We start from the raw sequence: 21,342 nt of genomic DNA on the forward strand, positions 1-21,342 counted from the left end.
CCTAACCCTCACCCTAAAGCTCCCCCTAACCCTATATCTAACCCTAAACCTCACCCTCACCCTAAACCAAACCCTAACCGTAACCCTAAACCCCACCCTAACCCTAACCCTAACCCTAACCCTAACCATCACCCTAAACCTAATCCTCACCCAACCCTCACGCTCAGCCTAACCCTAAGCCTAAGCCTAACTCTAACCCTAACCCTCACACTCACCCTCACCTTAACCCTTAATCTAACCCTAACACAATCCCTAAACCTCACCCTAACCCTAACCCTAACCCTCACCCTCACACTCACAGTAACCTTAACCATGAACCTAACCGTAAAAATAAGCCTAACCCTAATCCAAACCCTCACCCTAACCATAACCCTCAACCTAAACCATTCCCTCACCCTAACACTTACCCTCACACTAACACTAACCCTAACCCTAACCCTCACACTAACCCTAACCCTAACCTTAAACCTCAATCTAAACCTCACTCTCAACCTAACACTAACAATAACCCTAAGCCTCACCCTAACCCTAACCCTCACCCTAACCTTAACTCTACTCCTAAACCTCACCCTCACTGTACCCCTAACTCTAACCCTAACCCTAACACTGAACCTAACCCTAAAGCTAACCCTAACCCTCACCCTGAACCTCATGCTCAGCCTAAGCCTAAGCCTAAGCCTAACACTTATCCCACCCCTCACCCTCACCCTAGCCCTCACCCTAACTCTAATCCTAAGCCTAACCCTCATCCTAAACCTCTCTGTAACCCTAACCCTAACCATCACCCTAACCCTAACCCTCACACTCACCCTCCCCTAACCCTAATCCTAATCTTAAGCCTAACCCTAACCTTAAACCTCAACCTAAACCTCATCCTAACCTTAACCTTAACACTAACTCTAAACCTAACCCTCTACCTAACCCTCCAAATAACCCTAAATCGAACCCTAAACCTCACCCTCACCCTAACCCTAATCCTAACCTGAACCCTAAATTTCACCATAACCATAATCCTAACCCTCACACTCACCCTCACCATAACTCTAACCCTAACCCTAAAAATAACGCTAATCCTAACCCTAAACTTAACCCTAACACTAACCCTAAAACTAATGCTAGCACTCACCCTCAACCTAATACTAATCCTAACCCTCACCCTCACTCTACCACTAACCCTCACCCTGATCATTACCTTAACCCTCATCCTAACCCTCACCCTAACCCTAACCCTAAACCTTATCCTAACACTAACCCTAACCCTCAACTTCAACCTCAGCCTCACCCTTACCCTAACTCTAAAACTAAACCTCACCCTCACCCTAAACCTTACCCTAATCCTAATCCTAACCCTAAGCCTAACCCTAACATTCACCCTAACCCTAAACTTCACCCTCACCTTCATGCTCAGTGTAATCCTAATCCTAAACCTAACCCTAACCCTAGCCCTCACACTCACCCTAACCTTTACAGTAATCTTAATCCTAAACCTAAGCCTAAACCTCACCCACACCCTAACCCTCACCCTCACGCTCACCCTAACCCTAACCCTAACACTAACCCTAGCCCTAATCCTCACCCTAAGCCTCACCCTAAAACTAACTCTAACACTAAACCTTAACCTCACCCTAACCCAAACCTTAAACGTAAACGTAAACCTCACCCTAACACTAACCCTAAAACTCACCCTCACCCTAGCCCTTACCCTAACCCTAATCCTATTCCTAATACTCATCCTAACCCTCCCCCTAACCCTAACCCTAACACTCACCCTAACCCTAATTCTAACCCTAACCATAACACTAAAAACCTCACCCTAACCATCATCCTCACCCTCACTGTAACCCTAACCCTAACCCTAACAATAACATTAACACTAACCCTAATCCTATCCCTCTCCTTCACCCTCACCGTAACCATAACCCTAACCCTAACAATAACATTAACCCTAATCCTAATCCTAAACCTCACTCTCACCCTAAACCTAATCCTAACCCTAACCCTCAACTTAACCCTAAACATAACCCTTACCGTAACCCTAACCCTCATCCGAACCCTCATGCTAAACCTAACCCTAACCTGAAACCTCACCCTATAACTAACCCTAACCCTCACCCTCACCCTAGCCCTCACCCTAACTCCAATCCTAACCCTCACCCTAACCCTAACCCTCACCCTAACCCTAATCCTAAACCTCACCCTAACCCTAAACCTAACCCTAACCCTCAACCTAACCCTAACCCTAAACCTCACCCTAAACCTAACCCTATACCTCACCCTAACACTAAACTTAAACTGAACCCTAACTCTCACCATAAAACTAACCCTAACCCTCACCCAAACCCTAACTCACAACCTCACCCTCACCTTCAGTGTAACCCTAAGCCAAGCCCTAATCTTAACCCTAACCCTCACACTCACCCTAACCCTTACCCTAATCCTAAGCCTAACCCTAACTCTAACCCTCACTCTCAGCCTCACCTTAACCCTAACTCTAAACCTATACCTCAACCTCCCCTAAACCTAACCCTAAACCTCACCCTAAGCCTAAGCCTAAACCTCACTCTCACCCTAGCCCTCACCCTAACCCTAATCCTAACACTAACCCTCATCTTAACCCTCCCCATAACCCTAACCCTAACCCTCACCCTAAACCTAATCCTCACCCACACCATTACCCTCAGACTAACTCTAATCCTATCCCTAACCCTAACACTCACACTAACCCTAAACCTAAACCTCACTCTAACCCTAAAACTCTCACTCACCCTCACCCTCAGCCGAACTCTAAGCCTAATCCTTACTCAAACCCTAACCCTCACACTCACCCTAAGCCTAACCCTAACCATAACCCTAACCCTAACCTAAACCTTACCCTAACACTAACCCTAACCCTCACCTTAAACCTCAGCCTCACCCTTACCCTAACTCTAAAACTAAACCTCACGCTCACCATAAGCCTTACCCTAATCCTAATCCTAACCTTAAGCCTAAGCATAACATTCACCCTAACCCTAAACTTCACCCTCACCTTCACCATCAGTCTAATCCTAAGCCTAAGCCTAACCCTAACACTAACCGTCACACTCACCTTAACCTTTACCGTAATCCTAATCCTAAGCCTAACCCTCACCCTCACCCTAACCCTCTCCCTCACCCTCACTCTCACCCTAACCTAACACTAACACTAACCCTAACCCTCACCCTCAGCCTCACCCTAACCCTAACTAAAACTAAACCTTAAGCCTAAGCATAACATTCACCCTAACCCTAAACTTCACCCTCACCTTCATCATCAGTCTAATCCTAAGCATAAGCCTAACCCTAACACTAACCCTCACACTCACCCTAACCTTTACCGTAATCCTAATCCTAATCCTAAGCCTAACCCTCACCCTCACCCTAACACTCTCCCTCACCCTCACTCTCACCCTAACCTTACACTAACACTAACCCTTACCCTCACCCTCAGCCTCACCCTAACCCTAACTAAAACTAAACCTTAACCTCACCCTAACCCAAACCCTAAACATAACCCTAAACCTCACCCTAACCCTAAACCTAAACCTCACCCTCACCCTAGCCCTTACCCTAACACTAATCCTATCCCTAATCCTCATCCTTACCCTCCCCCTAACCCTAACGCTAACCCTCACTCTAACCCTAATTCTAACCCTAACCCTAACACTAAAAACCTCACTCTAACCCTAACCTTAACCCTCATCCTCACCCTCACCATAACTGTAACCCTAACCCTAACAATAAGATTAACCCTAACCCTAATCCTAACACTCACACTCACCCTCACCTTAACCGGTACCATAACCCTAACAATAACATTAACCCTAATCCACATCCTAAACCTCACCGTCACCCTAACTCTAATCCTAACCCTAACCCTCACTTTAACCCTAACCATTACCCTTACTGTAACCCTAACCCTCATCCTAATCCTCACCCTAAACCTAACCCTAAACCTCACCCTAACCCTAAACCTAACCCTAACCCTCAACCTAACCCTAACCCTCAAGCAAAATGTAACCCTAACCCTAACCCTCACCCTAACCCTAAACTTAACCTGAACCCTAACTCTCACCCTAAATGTAACCCTAACCCTCACTCAAACACTAACCCTTACCCTCATCCTCACCCTCAGTGTAACCCTAAGCCGAACGCTAAACCTAACCCTAACCCTCACACTCACCCTAACCCTTACCCTAATCCTAATCCTAACCCTAACTCTAAGCCTCACACTCAGCCTCACCTTAACCCTAACTCTAAATCTAAACCTCAACCTCACCCTAACCCTAACCCTAAACCTCACCCTATCCCTAACCCGAAACCTCACCCTCACCTAGCCCTCACCCTAACCCTAATCCTAACCCTAACCATCATCCTAACTCTCCCCATAACCCTAACGATAACGCTCACCCTAAACCGAACCCTCACCCACACCATCAGCCTCAGCCTAACCCTAATCCTATCCCTAACCCTAACCCTCACAATCAACCTAACCATAAACCTAAACCATACTCTAACCCTAACCCTCACCCTCACCCTCATCCTCAGCCGAAGACTTAGCCTAATCCTAATCCTAACCTTAACCCTCTCACTCAGCCTAACACTTACCCTAATCCTAATCCTAACCCTAACCCTAACCATCACCCTCAACCTAACCCTCAACTTAAGCCTAACACTAACATTAATCCTAACCCCAACCCTCGACCTAACCCTCCAACAAACCCTAAATATAACCCTTAACCTCACCCTCACCCTCACCCTCTCCTTAACCATAAGCCTAACCCTAACCCTCACCCTCAACCTTACCTTAACACTAAACCAAACCCTAACCCTCACTCAAATAGTAACCATAAACCTCACCCTCACCCTAACCCTAACCCTTACTTTATCCTCACCCTAACCCTAACCCACACATTAACCCTAATACTAACCATAACCGTAACACTACCAGTAACCCTAAACCTCACCCTAATTTTAACCCTAACCCTAACCCTCACCCTAAACCTCACCCTCATACCACCCTCAAACTCACCCTAACCCTAACCCTAACTCTAACCTTAACCCTCACCCTAACCCTATACCTCACCCTAACCCTAACCCTCATCCTCGCCCTCACCCTAACCCTAACCCTAAAACTCACCCTCACCCTCACCCTCACCATCACCCTCAGTGTAACACTAACGATAACCCAAATCCTAACACTAAACCTCACCCTCACCCTAACCATCACCCTAATTCTTACCTTCACACTAATCCTAAACCTAACCCTAAACCTAACACTCACACTAAACCTAACCCTCACCATAACCTTCACCCTAACCCTAATGCTAATTCTAACACTCACCCTAACCCTCACACTGTCACTCACCCACATGATAAACCTAAACCTAACCCTAAACCTCACCCTCACCATAACCCTCACCCTAACCTTAACACTAACTCTAACACTAATCCTAACCATAACCCTCACCCTAACGCTAACCCTTACCCTAACCCTAATCATAACCCTCACCGAAATCCTCAAACTAACCCTAACCCTAACCCTAACCCGAAACCCTCATCCTTACCCTAACCCTAACTCTAACACTAATCCTAACCCTCACCCTAACCCTAACCCTAACCCTAACCCTCCCCCTAACCTTAACACTACCACTCATCCTAAACCTCATCCTAAACCTAACCCTAAACCTAACCCTAATCCTAAACCTCACCATAACCTTAACCCTCACCCTCAACATAACCATAAACATAAACATAATTCTAAAAATAACCCTAACCCTAAACTTTATCCTAACCCTCACCCTCACCTTAACCCTAACCTAACCCTAACCCTCACCCTAAACCTAACCCTCACCCTCACCGTAAACCTAAACCTAACCGTAACATTTACCCTCACCCTAACACTAACCATAACCCTAAACCTCACACTCACTCTAACCCTCACCCTAAAACTTACCCTCACCCTAACCCTCATCCTAACCCTCACCCTATCTCTAACCGTAACCCTCAAACTAACCCTTACCCTCACCCTAACCTTAACCCTACCACTTACCCTAAACCTCATGCTAACCCTAACCCTAAAACTAACCCTAATCCTAAACCTCACCGTAACCATAACCCTCACCGTCAACGTAATCATAAACCTAAACCTAAACCTAAAAATAACCCTAACCCTAAACTTTATACTAACCCTCACCCTCACCCTCACCCTAACCCTAACCCTCACCCGAAACCTATCCTTCACCCTCACCGTAAACCTATACAAAACCCTAACACTTACCCTCACCCTAACACTAACCCTAACCTTAAACCTCACACTCACTCTAACCCTCACCCTAAACCTAACCCTAACCCTCAACCTTATCTTACCCTCACCCTAACCCTAACCCTTACCCTCACCATAACCCTCAATCCCACCCTCATCCTAATCCTAAACCTCACCCTACACCTCACCCTCATCATAACCTTCACTCTTACTGTAACCCTCAAACTCACCCTAACCCTCACCCTTACCCTTATTCTTACCCTCACCCTAATGCTCACCCTAACCCTAACCCTCACCCTAACCTAACCCTATCCCTCACCCTAGTCCTCAAGGTAAACCTAATGCTAACCCTAACCCTCAACCTAACCCTAACCCTAACCCTTAACCTCACCTAACCCTAACTCACACCCCAACACTTACCCTCACCCTAACCCTCACCCTAACGCTAACCCTAACGCTAAACCTCACCTCACCAGCAACCTCACTGTAATCGTAACCCTAACGCTAACAATAACACTAACCCTAACCCTAAAACTAATCCCTAACCCACACTCTCACCCTCAACTTCATCCTAAATCTAACCCTAAACCACTCCATAACCTAACCCTAACCTCACACTCACCCTAACCCTCACCCTAAAACTTACCCTCACCCTAACCCTCACCTTAACACTAAACCTAACCCTAACCCTCACCTTAAACCTCCCCCTAACCCTAACCCTAACGGTAACCCTTAATCTAACCCTGAACCTCACCCTAACCCTAACCCTACCCCTCATCCTAACCATCATCCTAACACTAACACTAAACCCTCACCCTAACCCTAAACCTAACCCTAAACCTCACCTGCACCCTAACAGTCACGCTCACCCTCACCCTCACCCTTACTCTAAACCTCACCCTAACCATCAAACTATCCCTAACCCTCACACTAACCCTAAGCCTAACACTCGCCCTAACCCTAAGCCTCACCCTCATCTAACCCTCAGCCTATCCCTAACCCTAACCCTAACGCTAACACTCACTCTAACCCTAACACTCACACTCACCCTCAGCTTTAACCTAAGCCTAAAAATAACCCTAACCCTAACCCTCACAATCACCCTCACCCTAAGCCTAACCCTAACTCTAAACCTAACCCTCACGCTCACCTTCACCCTCACCATCCTAACCCAAACCCTCAACCGAAACCTCACCCTCAACCTCACCCTAACCCTCACCCTCAACCTAAACATCACCCTAAACCTAAACCTCACTCTAACCCTTAGCCTAACCCTACCGTAACACTAACCCTCAACTTAACCCTCAACCTCAGGCTCACCTTAACCCTAATCCTAACCCTAACCCTCATCCTCACCCTCAAACTAAACCTATCCCTAACCCTAACCCTCACCCTAACCGTAACCTCCAACCTAACCCTAACCTTCACCATAACCCTAACGCTAACCCTAACCCTAACCCTAAACCTCAGCCTCACCCTCACCCTCAGCCTAAGACTAACCTTATCCGTAACCCTCACACACAACCTTACCCTAAAACTTACCCTAAGCCTCACCCTCACCCTCAACCCCATCCTAACCCTAACCCAAACACTCAACCCAACCTTCACCTTCACCTTCACCCTAAACCTCACCCTCACCCTAAACATCACCCTAACCCTAACCCTCACCCTAACCCTCACCCTAAACCTAACACTCACATTAACCCTAACCTTCAACCTAACCCTAACCCTCAACCTAACCCTTACCCTCACCCTAACACTAAGCCTAACCCTAACTTGAACCCTCACAGTAACCCTAAAACTCATCTTAACGCTAACCCTCACAGTAACCCTAACTCTCACCCTAAACCTAACCCTACCCCTCACCCTACCCCTCATTGTAACTCTAATCCCAACCCTAACACTCACCCTCACCGTCACCCTAACACTCACACTAACCCTAACCATCACCCAAACCCTAACCCTCACACTCTCCAGAACCCTCATCCTCACTCTAACACTCACCCTCACCCCAACCCTCACCCTTAGCTAATCCTCACCCTAAACCTAACCCTCACACTAACCCTAAACTTAACTTTAACCCTACTCCTCACCCTACCCCTCTCCCTAACTCTAACCGTAACCCTAACACTAACCCTCACCCTAATCCTAACCCTTACCCTCACCCTCAACCTAAACCTTACCCTTAGCTTAAATCTCACCCTAACACTAACCCTCATTCTACACATCACCCTAACCATAACCCTCACTCTAACCCTAACCCTATCTCTCACACGAAACCTGACACTCACCCTAACCCTCAACCTAAACCTAACCTCCAACCTAACATTAACCCTCACCCTAACCCTAACGCTAACCCTCACCCTACCCTAACCCTCACCCTAACCTTTATCCTCACTCTAAACCTATCCCTCACAGTAACCCTAATCCACACCCTAACCCTAACTCTACCCCTCACCCTAACACTCACTCTAACACTAACCCCAACCCTCACCCTCACCCTCACCGTCACCCAAACACTCAGCCTAATCCTCAACCTTATCCTCACACTAACCCTAACCCTAAGCCTAACCCTCACCCTAACCCTCATCCTAAACCTTAACCTCACCCTCGCCCTAAACATAAACCTCACCCTAACCCTAAACCTAACCCTAAACCTCACCCTAGCCCTCACCCTAACCCTAATTCTAACCCTAACCCTCACCCTAATCCTAAACCTAGCCCTAACCCTTACTCTATCTCTAACCCTCACCCTCACCCTAGCCCTCACCCTAACCCTAATAGTAACCCTCACCCTCACCCTAACCCTAACCCTCATCCTCACATTAACCCTAACCCTAATAATCAGTCTAACCCTCACCCTAACTCTAACCCGAACCCTTACCCTAACCCTCACCCTAACACTAAAACTCACGCTTATATTAAACCTCACCCTCAGCCTAACCCTCACCTTTACCCTTACAATCACCCTCACCCTAACACTCACCCTATCCCTAACCCGCACCCTAGCCCTCACCCTAAACCTAACCCTAACCCTCAACCTCACCTTCACCCTCACCCTCAGCCTAACACTTACCCTATCACTATTCCTAACCCTAAACCTCACCCTTACCCTAACCATCACCCTAATTCTTACCCTCACACTAATCCTAACCCTAACCCTAAATCTAACTCTCACAATAAACCTAACCCTCACCATAACCTTAACCCTACCCCTTATCCTAACACTCACCTTAACCCTAACCCTAAACCTCACCCCAACCCTCAGCCTAAACCTCCCCGTCAACCTAAAGCTGACTCTAACCCTAATAATAATCCTAAACCTCACCAGAACTCTAACCTTCACCCTCACCCTAACCCTCACCCTAATCCTAAGCCTAAACCTCAGCCTAAACCTCAGCCTAACCCTCACCCTAACCCTAAGGATAACCCTAATCCTAACACACACCCTAACCCGAACCCTCACCCTAACCCTAAACCTCACCTTAATCCTCACCCTAACCCTCACTCTCACCTGCATCCTCACCCTCACCCTCACCCTAGCCCTAATGCTAATTCTAACCCTCACGCTAACCCTCATGCTATCACTTACCCACACCACAAACCTATCCCTAACCTTAAAACTCACCCTCACCCTAAACCTCGCCCTAACCCTAAACCTAATCCTAACCCTCACCCTAACACTTACCCTCACCCTAATACTAACCCTCATACTAACCCTAAGACTTACTATAACCCTAAACCTCACCCTCACCATAACCCTAACCCTAACCCTAACCCTAACACTCACCCTAACCCTAAACCTAACACTAACCCTAACACTAACCATCACCCTAACCCTATCTCTAAACCTAAACCTCAACCTCAACCTAAACCTAACCCTAACCCTAAACCTCACCCTAAACCTAACCCTAAACCTCACCTTCATCCTAACCCTCATCCTAACCCTCACCCTAACCCTAATCCTAAACATCACCCTAACCCTAATCCTCAAGCTCAACCTCACCCTCAGCATAACCCTAACCTTAAACCTAAACCTAACCCTAACACACACAATCACCCTCACCCTAACCTTAACCATAAGCATAAACTATCCCTAACACTAACCCTCACCCTAACACTTCCCCTCACCCTAACACTAACCCTAACTCTAACACTAACCCTCACACTAACCCTAACTCTCACCTTAACCCTAAACCTCACCCTAACCCTAAAGCTAAACTTCACCCTCACCCTAGCCCTCACTGTAACCTTAATTCTAAACCTAACCCTCAACCTAATCATAACCCTCATCCTCACCCCAAACCTCACACTAACCCTAACCTAATCCTCAATCTAACCCTCACCCTATCCCTAACCCTTAACCTAACCCTCACCCTAACCCTATCCCTCACCCTTATCTTAACTCTCATCCTCAGCCTAACCCTCAATTTTATCCTTACAATCACCCTCACACTAACCCTCACCCATACCCTAACCCAAACCATAGCCCTCACCCAACCCTAAACAAAACTCTCACCCTCACCCTCATCCTCAGCGTAACATCAACCCTATCACTATTCCTAACCCTAAACCTCACCCACACCCTAATTCTTAACCTCACATTAATCCTAACCCTAAACCTATCCATAACCCTACCCCTTATCCTAACCCTCACATTAACCCTAACTCTAACCCTCACCCTAAACCTCACCGTCACCCTAAACCTAACCCTAACCCTAATAATAACCATAACCCTCACCCTAATACTAACCCTCAACCTCACCCTAACCCTCAACCTAACCCTCACACTAATCCTAATCCTAACCCTCAGCATAACCCTCAAACTAACCCTAAGCATAACCCAAACCCTAACCCTAAATCTAAACCTCACCCTAAACCAAACCCTAACCCTAACCCTCACACGCAGCCTAACCCTCACACTAACCCTTAACCTCATACTCACCCTAAACCTCACACTTAATCGAACCCTCACCATAACTCTAACCCTAACCGTCACCCTCACCGTCACCCTCACGCTAACCCTAACCCTAAAACTCACTCTAATCCTCAACTTAAACCAAACTTTCACCCTCACCCTCACCCAAACACTAAACTTAACCCTCACCCTAACCCTAATGCTAACTCTAACACTCACCCTAACCCTCATGCTATCACCCACACCACAAACCTAACCCGAACCTGAACCCTCAACCTCACCCTAAACCTCACCCTAACCCTAAACCTAATCATAACCCTAACCCCCACCCTCAACCTAACCCTCACCATAACCCTTACCCTCACCCTCAGCCTCACCCTAACCATAACCCTCACACTAAACCTAACCCTCACCCTAAACCTAACCCTACACCTCACCCTAACCCTCACCCTAAACTTAGCCCTAACCCTAACCCTCACCCTCATGCTAGCCCTCACCCTAACCCTAATTCTAACCCTAACCCTCATCCTCACACTAACCCTAAACCTAATCCTCAATCTAAACCTAACCTTAACACTTACCCTAACCCTCACCCTAACACTAACCCTCACCCTTACTGTAAACCTCACGTTCAGCCTAACCCTCAACTTTACTCTTACCATCACGCTCATACTAACCCTCACCCTAACACGAACCCTCATCCTAAACCTCCCCCTAACAATAAAAATATCCATCACCATAACCCTAACCCTCAACCTCACCATCACCCTCAGCCTAAACCTATGCCTAAACCTAACACTAACCCTAACCCTCACCCTCACCCTAGCCCTCACCCTAACCCTAATCCTATCCCTAACCCTCATGCTAACCCTCACACTAACCCTAAGGATAAACATCACAAAAAGCCTAATACTCATATCCACCCTCACCCTATACCTAATGCTAAGCCTAACACTAACCCTAACCCTGACCCTCACCCTAACCCTCCCCCTCAACCTAAATCTAACCCTAAACCTCACCCTGACCCTATCCCTAATCCTAACCCTAAGCCTCAACCTCACCCTAACCCTAAAATTAACCCTCACCCTCACCCTCACCCTCACCCAAACCGAAAGTCAAACCCTAACCCTAACATTAACACTAATCCTAACCCTAAAACTAACCCTAACCCTAACCCTAACCTTCACCCTCAGCCTCACCCTCACTGGAAATGTAACAGTAACCATAACACTTACAACAACCCTAACCGTAATCCTAACCATCACCCACTCCCTAACCCTAATCCTAACCCTAAACGTCACGCTAACATTAACCCTCACCCTCACTGAAACCCTAACCCTCATCTTAACTCTCACCCTAACCCTAAGCCCAACCCTCACCCTAACCCTTAACCTCATCTTACTCCTAACACTAAGCCTAACCTAAATCTCACCGTAATCCTCACCCTCAGCCTAATCCTAACCCAAACCCCAACCCTCAACTTAACCCTCACCCTAACCCTAACCATAACCCTAAACCTCACATTAACCCTAACACTCACCCTAACAATAACCCAAACCCTCACCCTAACCCTGATGCTAACTCTAACCCTCACCGTTACCAGAACCCTAAACCTAACCATAAACCTCACCTTAAGGCTAACTCTAACCCTAAACCTAACCCTAACCCTCACCCTAACCCTAACCCTCACCTTCACCATCACCCTCAGCTTAATTCTAAGCCTAAACTTAGCACTAACCCTAACCCTCAAACTCACCCTCACCTTAACCCTAATCCTAAACTTACCCTATCCGTACACCTAACCCTCACCCTAACCCTCACCCTAAGCCTAACCCTAACACTAACCCTAACCCTAACACTCACCCTAACCCAAAATCTAACCCTAAACCTCAACTTCACCCTAACACTAAATCTAACCCTAAACCTAACCCTAAATCTCAACCTAACCCTAACCCTAAACCTCACCCTCACCCTCAACCTCACCATAAATATAAACCTAACCCTAACCCTAACAATAACCCTAAACCTAACCCTAAACCTCACCCTAACCATAACCCTCACCCTAACGCTAAACCTCACCCTAACATTTACCCTCACCCTAACACTAACCCTCACACTAAACCTAACCCTCACCATAAACATAAACATCACCCTAACCCTAACCCTAACCCTCACCCTAACCCTAATTCTAACACTAACCCTCACCCTAACCCTAACCCTAATCCTCAATCTAACCCTAACCCTAACCCTTACACTAACCCTCAACCTAAACCTAACCCTCACCCTTACTGTAACCCTCAGGCTCATACTAACCCTCACCCTAACACGAACCCTCATCCTAACCCTCACCCTAAACCTAACCATATCCATCACCATAACACTAACCCTCACCCTCTCCATCACCCTCAGCCTAAACCTATGCCTAAGCCTAAGCCTAACCCTAACACTCACTGTCACCCTAGCCCTCACCCAAACCCTAATCCTACTGCTAAACCTAATCCTAACCCTCCCCCTAACCCTAATGCTAACCATCACCCTAAGAATAACACTCACCCCCACCCTCACCCTCACCCTAACCCTAAGCCTAACACTCACCCTAACCCTAACCCTCACCCTCATCTAACCCTCATCCTATCCCTAACCTTAACCCTAATGCTCACAGTCACCCTAACCCTAACCCTCAAACTCACCTCAACCTCAGCTTAAACCTAAGCCTAACCATAACCCTAACCATAAAACTCAAAATCACCCTCACCCTAAGCCTAACCCTAACCCTAAACCTAACCCTTACCCTCACCTTCACCCTCACCTTAACCCTAACCCAAACCCTCAACCTAAACCTCACCCTCAATCTCACCCTAACCCTCACCCTCAAACTAAACATCACCCTAAACCTAACGCTCACCTTAACCCTTAGCCTAACCCTCACCCTAACCCTAAACCTCACACTCACCCTCACCCTCATGCTCACCCTGTCCCTAATCCTAACCCTAACCCTCACCCTCATCCTCAACCAAAACCTATCCCTAACCCTAACCCTCACCCTAACCGTAACCTCTAACCTAACCCTAAGCCTCAACATAACCCTAACACTAACCCTAATCCTAACACTAACCCTAACCCTCACCCTCACCCTTAGCCTAAGCCTAAGCCTATCCCTAACCCTCACACTTCGCCTTACCCTAAAACTAACCCTAAGCCTCACCCTCACCCTCAACCTCTACCTAAACCTAACACAAACACTCATCCGAACCTTCACACTCACACTCACACTAACCCTCAACCTCACCCTAAACATCACCCTAACCCTAACCCTCACCCTAACCCTAACCCTCACATTAACCCTAACCCTCACTCTAACCCTAACCCTCAACCTAACCCTTACCCTCACCCTAACACTAAGCCTAATCCTAACTGGAACCCTCACAGTAACCCTAAACCTCACCCTAACCCTAACCCTCACAGTAAACGTAACACTCACCCTAACCCTAACCCTACACCTCACCCTACCCCTCATTCTGACCCTAACCCCAACCCTAACCCTCACCCTCACCGTCACCCTAACACTCACCCTAACCCTAACCCTCACCCAAACCCTAACTCTCACACTCTCAAGAACACTCATCCTAACTCAAACACTCACCCTCAAAATAAACATAACCCTAAGCCTAACCCTCACCCTAACCGTATCCCTAACCCTCACACTAAGAGTAACCCTAAACCTCACCCTCACTCCAACCCTCACGCTTACCTTCTCTTCACCCTAACCCTAACCCTCACACTAACCCTAACCTTAACTCTTTCCCTACCCCTCACCATACCTCTAAACCTCACCCTCACCATAAACCTAACCCTTACCCTCACCCTCACCCTAACACTCACTGTAGCATTAACCCTCACTCTAACACTAACCCTCATCAATACCTTAACCTTCACTGTCACCCTCACCCTAAGCCTCACCCTCATTGTACACATGACCCTAAACATAACCCTCACCCTAACCCTAAGCCTATCACTTAACTTAACCCTAACACTCACCCTAACCCTCACCCTAACCCTAACTTCCAACCTAACACTAAACCTAACCCTAACACTAAACCTCACACTAACCCTAACCATCACCCTAACCCTAAACCACACCCCAACACTAACAATAACCCTCACCCTCAACCTCGCCCTCACCCTAACCCTAACCCTCATCCTCACCCTAAACCTCACACTAACCCTAACATTAATACTCAATCTAACCCTCACCCTCACCATAACACTTTCCCTAACCCTCACCATAACCCTAACCCTCACCCTTACCGTAACCCTCACCTTCGGCCTAACTCTCACCTTTAACCTTACCGTCACCCCCACCATAAACCTTTCTCTAAACCTAACCCTCACACTAACCACCAACCTAAACATAACTCTACCCCTAAACCTCATCCTCACACTAACCCTAACTCTAACCATAACCCTAACACTAAACGTCACCCTAGCCCTAACCCCCACACTCACCCTCACAGTAACGGTAAGCCTAACCCTAACCCTAACAATAACACCTCACCCTAACCCTTAACCTCATCCTCACCCGAAACCTCAAACTTAACTGAACCCTCACCGTAACTCTAACCCTAATCGTCACCCTCACCGCTACCCTCACACTAACCCTAACCCTAACCCTCACCCTAACCCTAAACCACACCCTAATCCTGACCTTAAACCTCACTCTCACCTGCAACCTCACCCTAAACCTAAACCTAACCCTCACCCTAACCCTAATGCTAAATGTAACACTCACCCTAACCCTCAGGCTATCACTTACCGACACCATAAACCTAACCCTAACCTTAACCCTAAACCTCATCCTAAACTTCACCCTAACCCTAAACCTAATCCTAATGCTCAACCTCACCCTAAACCTCACCCTCACCCTAACCCTCACAATAACCCTTACCCTCACCCTCACCCTCACCCTAACCGTAACCCTCACCCTAAACCTAACCCTCACCCTAAACCTAACCCTACCCCTCACCCTAACCCTCAAACTAAACTTAACCCTAACCCTAACCCTCAGCCTCATGCTAGCCCTCACCCTAACCCTAATTCTAACCCTAAACCTCACCCTAACCCTCATCGTCACCCTAAACCTCACACTACCCCTAAACCTAATCCTCAATCTAACCCTAACCCTAACCCTTACACTAACCCTCAACCTAAACCTAACCCTCACCCTTACTGTAACCCTCAGGCTCATACTAACCCTCACCCTAACACGAACCCTCATCCTAACCCTCACCCTAAACCTAACCATATCTATCACCATAACACTAACCCTCACCCTCACCATCACCCTCAGCCTAAACCTATGCCTAAGCCTAACCCTAACCCTAACCCTAACCCTCACATTAACCCTAACCCTCAGTCTAACCCTAACCCTCAACCTAACACTTACCCTCACCCTAACACTAAGCCTAATCCTAACTTGAACACTAACAGTAACCCTAAACCTCACCCTAACCCTAACCCTCACAGTAAACCTAACTCTCACCCTAACCCTAACCAAAACCTCACCCTACTTCTCACTCTAACCCTAATTCCAACCCTAACCCTCACCCTCACCATCACCCTAACACTCACCTTAACCCTAACCTTCACCCAAACCCTAACTCTCACACTCTCAAAAACACTCATCCTAACTCAAACACTCACCCTCAAAATAAACATAACCCTAAGCCTAAACCTCACCCTAACAGTAACCGTAAACCTCACCCTCACTCCAACCCTCACGCTTACCTTATCCTTACCCTAACCCTAACCCTCACACTAACCGTAACCTTAACTCTTTCCCTACCCCTCACCCTACCGCTCACCCTAACTCTAACCCTAACCCTCACCATAAACCTAACCCTTACCCTCACCGTCACCCTAACCCTCACCGTAATATTAACCCTTATCCTAACACTAACCCGCATCCATAGCTTAACCTTCATTGTCACCCTCACCATAACCCTGAACCTCATTCTACACATCACCCTAAACATAACCCTCACCCTAACCCTAACCCAATCACTTACCTTAACCCTAACACTCACCCTAACACTCACCCTAACCCTGACTTCCAACCTAACATTAAACCTGACCATAACCCTAATGCTAACCCTCACCCTAACCCTAAACCTCACCTGACCCTTACCCTCACTCAAACCCTAACCCTCACACTATCCCTAATCCTCACCCTAAACCTAACACTACCCCTCAACCTAACCTTCACTCTAACCCTAACCCCAACCCTAACCCTCACCCTCACCGTCACCCTAACACTCACTTTAACCCTCAACCTTACCCTCACCCTAACCCTAACCATAACCCTAACCCTCACCCCACACTAACCCTCACCCTAAACCTTAAACTAACCCTCACCTTAACCTTAAACCCTACCCTAACCCTAACCCTAAACCTAAACCTCAGCCTAGCCCTCACCCTAACCCTAATTCTAACCCTAATCCTCAACCTAACCCTAAACCTCATCCTCACCCTAAACCTCATATTAACCCTAAACCTAATCCTCAATCTAACCCTCACCCTAACCCTAACCCTACCCCTTATCCTAACCCTCACCTTAACCCTAACCCTAACCCTCACCCCAACCCTCACCCTAAACCTCACCGTCACCCTAAACCTGTCCCTAACCCTAATAATAACACCAACCCTCACCAGAACCCTAACCTTCACCCTCACCCTAACCCTCACCCTAACCCTCACCCTAATCCTAAGCCTAACCCTCAGCCTAACCCTCAACCTAACCCTAAGGATAACCCTAACGCTAACCATCACCCTAACACTCACCCTAACACTAACCCTCACCATAACCCTAAAACTCACTCTAATCCTAACCCTAAACCTCATCCTAACCCTCACCCTCACCCTACCCCTCAACCTAACCCTTATCCTAACCTTCACCCTAATCCTAACCATCACCCTTATGGGAACACTCACCCTCAGCCTAACCCTCACATTTACTCTTACCGTCATGCTCATCATAACACTCACCCTAACCCTAACCCTATCCATCACCCAAACATTAACCCTCACCCTTACCCTAACCATCAGCCTAACCCTAAGCCTAAGCCTAAGCCTAACCCTAACCCTCACCCTCACCCTAGACCTAACCCTAAAACTAATCCTAACTCTAACCCTCATCTTAACCCTCACCCTAACCCTAACCCTATCCACCACCCAAAACCTATTTCTCACCTCCAACCTCACCCTCAGCCTAACCCTAAGCCTAAGCCTAACCCTAACCCTAACCCTCATATTCACCCTAGCCCTCACCCTAACCCTAATCCAAACCATAAGCCTCATCCTAACCCTCATCCTAAACCTAACCCTAAACCTCAACCTAACGCTAACCCTAACCCTCAACCTAACCCTAACCCTCACCCTCACCGTAACCCTAACCCTAACACTCACCCTAAACCAAAATCTAACCCGAACCCTTAACCTCACCCTAAACCTAACCCTAAACATAACCCTCACCCTATACCTCACCCTAACCCGAATCCTAACCCTATACCACATCCTAACCCTCACCCTAACCCTAACCCTCACCTTAACCCTAACCCTCACCCTCACCCTCAGCCTAAAGCTAAGCCTAGGCCTAACTCTAACCCTAACCCTCACACTCACCCTCATCCTACCCTTAATCCTAAATCTAACCCTATCTTTAACCCTAACCCTCACCCTCACCCTAGCCCTAAACCTAAACCAAATCCTAACCCTAACCCTCATCCTAACCCTCACCCTAACCCTAACGCTAACCATAACCCAAAACCTATTTCTCACACCCACTCTCACCCTCAGCCTAACCCTAAGCCTAAGCCTAACCCTAACCCTACCTCTCACCCTCACCCTAGCCTGCACCCTAACCCTAATCCAAACCATAAACCTTAACATCACCCTAACCCTAACCCTCAACCTCACCCTAAGCCTAAACCTAATCCAAACCCTAACCCTAAAACTAACCCTCACACTCACCCTCAACCTAACCTTAATCCTAATCCCACCCCTAACCCTACCCCTCACCCTAACCCTAACCTTCACCCTAACCATAAAACTAATTCTGATCTTAAACCTAACCCTCACCCTAACCCTAACCCTCACCCTCACGCTCAAGCTAACGTAACCTTAACTCTCACCCTAACCCTAAAACTCATCCTAATCCTCACCTTAACCCTCACTCTCACCCGCACCCTCACCCTAACACTAAACCTAACCCTCACCCTAAACCTAATGCTAACTCTAACACTAACCCTAACCCTCATGCTATCACTTACCCACACCACAAACCTAACCCTAACTTTAACCCTCACCCTCACCCTAAACCTAAACCTAATCCTAACCCTCACCCTCACCCTAACACTAACCCTAACCCTCACCCTCACCCTAACCCTCTCCATAAACCTTAACCTCACCCTCACACTCACCCGAACCATAACCCTCAAACTAAACCTAACCCTCACCCTAAACCTAACCCTACCCCTCACCCTAAACATCCCCCTAAACTTAACCTTAACCCTAACCCTCACCCTAACGCTAGAACTCACCCTAACCCTAATTCTAACCCTCAACCTCACCCCAACCCTCATCCTCACCCAAAACCTCACATTACCCCTAACCCTAATCCTCAATCTAACCCTAACCCTAACCCTTACCCTAACCCTCACCCTTACTGTAACCCTCACTTTTACTCTTACCGTCACACTCCTACTAACCCTCACCCTAACCCGAACCCACATCCTAACCCTCACCCTGACACTAACCCTATCCATCACCATAACCCTAATGTTCACCCTCACCATCACCCTCAGCCTAAACCTAACCATAACCCTAAACCTCACCCTCACGCTAGCCCTTACCCTAACACTAATCCTAACCATAAACCTCATCCTAACCCTCAACCTAACCCTAAGGCTCACCATCACCCTAAGCCTAAAACTCAAACCCACCCTCACCCTCAGCCTAACCCTAAGCCTAAGCCTAATCCTAACCCTAACCCTCACACTCACCCTCACCCTAACCCTAATCCTATCCCTAACCCTAACCCTAACCCTCACCCTAAACCTCCCCCTCAACCTAAGACTAACCCTAAACCTCCCCCTGACCCTATCCCTAATCCTAACCCTAACCCTAAACCTCACCCTATCCCTAACGCTAACCCTCATCCTCATCCCCACCCTCACCCAAACAATAAGTCTAAACCTAACCCTAACATTAACACTAATCCTAACCCTAAAACTAACCCTAAACCTAACCCTAACCTTCACCCTCACTGCAAATGTAACCCTAAAAATAACACTTACAATAACCCTAACCCTAATCTTAAACATCACCATCACCCTAACCATAATCCTAAACCTAACCCTCACCCTAACATTAACCCTCACCCTCACTGAAACCCTAAAGCTAATCTTAACCCTCACCCTAACCCTAAGACTAACCCTCACCCTAACCCTTAACCTAACCCTAATCCTAACATTAAGCCTAACCTAAACTGCACCCTAAACTTCATACTCACCCTAACCCTAAGCCAAAACCTAACCCTCAACCTAACCCTCAAACTAACCCTAACCCTAACCCTAAACCTCACATTAACACTAACACTCACCCTAAACCTAACCCTACCCCTCACCCTTACCCTAATGCTAACTCTAACCCTCACCATTACCAGAAACTTAACCCTAACCCTAACCCTAAACCTCACCTTAAGCCTAACTCTAACCCTAACCCTAACCGTAACCCGCACCCTAAACCTATCCCTCACCTTCAGGCTCACCCTCAGCCTAAATCTAAGCCTAAACCGAACACTAACCCTAGCCCTCACACTCACCCTCATCTAAACCCTAAACCTAATCCTAACCCTATCACTAACCCTAACCCTCACCCTAACCCTCACCCTAACCCTAACCCTAACACTAACCCTAACCCTCACCATAACCCTCATCCTAACCCTAACTGTAATCCTAAACCTCAACTTCAACTTAACCCTAAATCTAACCCTAACCGTAACCTTAAATCTCACACTAACCCTAACCCTAAACCTTATAATCACCCTAACCCTCACCGTAACCATAACCCTAACCCTAACCCTAAC

Source organism: Dipodomys merriami, unplaced genomic scaffold (assembly GCF_024711535.1).
Source record: "Dipodomys merriami isolate MVZ:Mamm:240054 unplaced genomic scaffold, mDipMer1.0.p SCAF_90, whole genome shotgun sequence".
NCBI classification, from domain to species: domain Eukaryota; kingdom Metazoa; phylum Chordata; class Mammalia; order Rodentia; family Heteromyidae; genus Dipodomys; species Dipodomys merriami.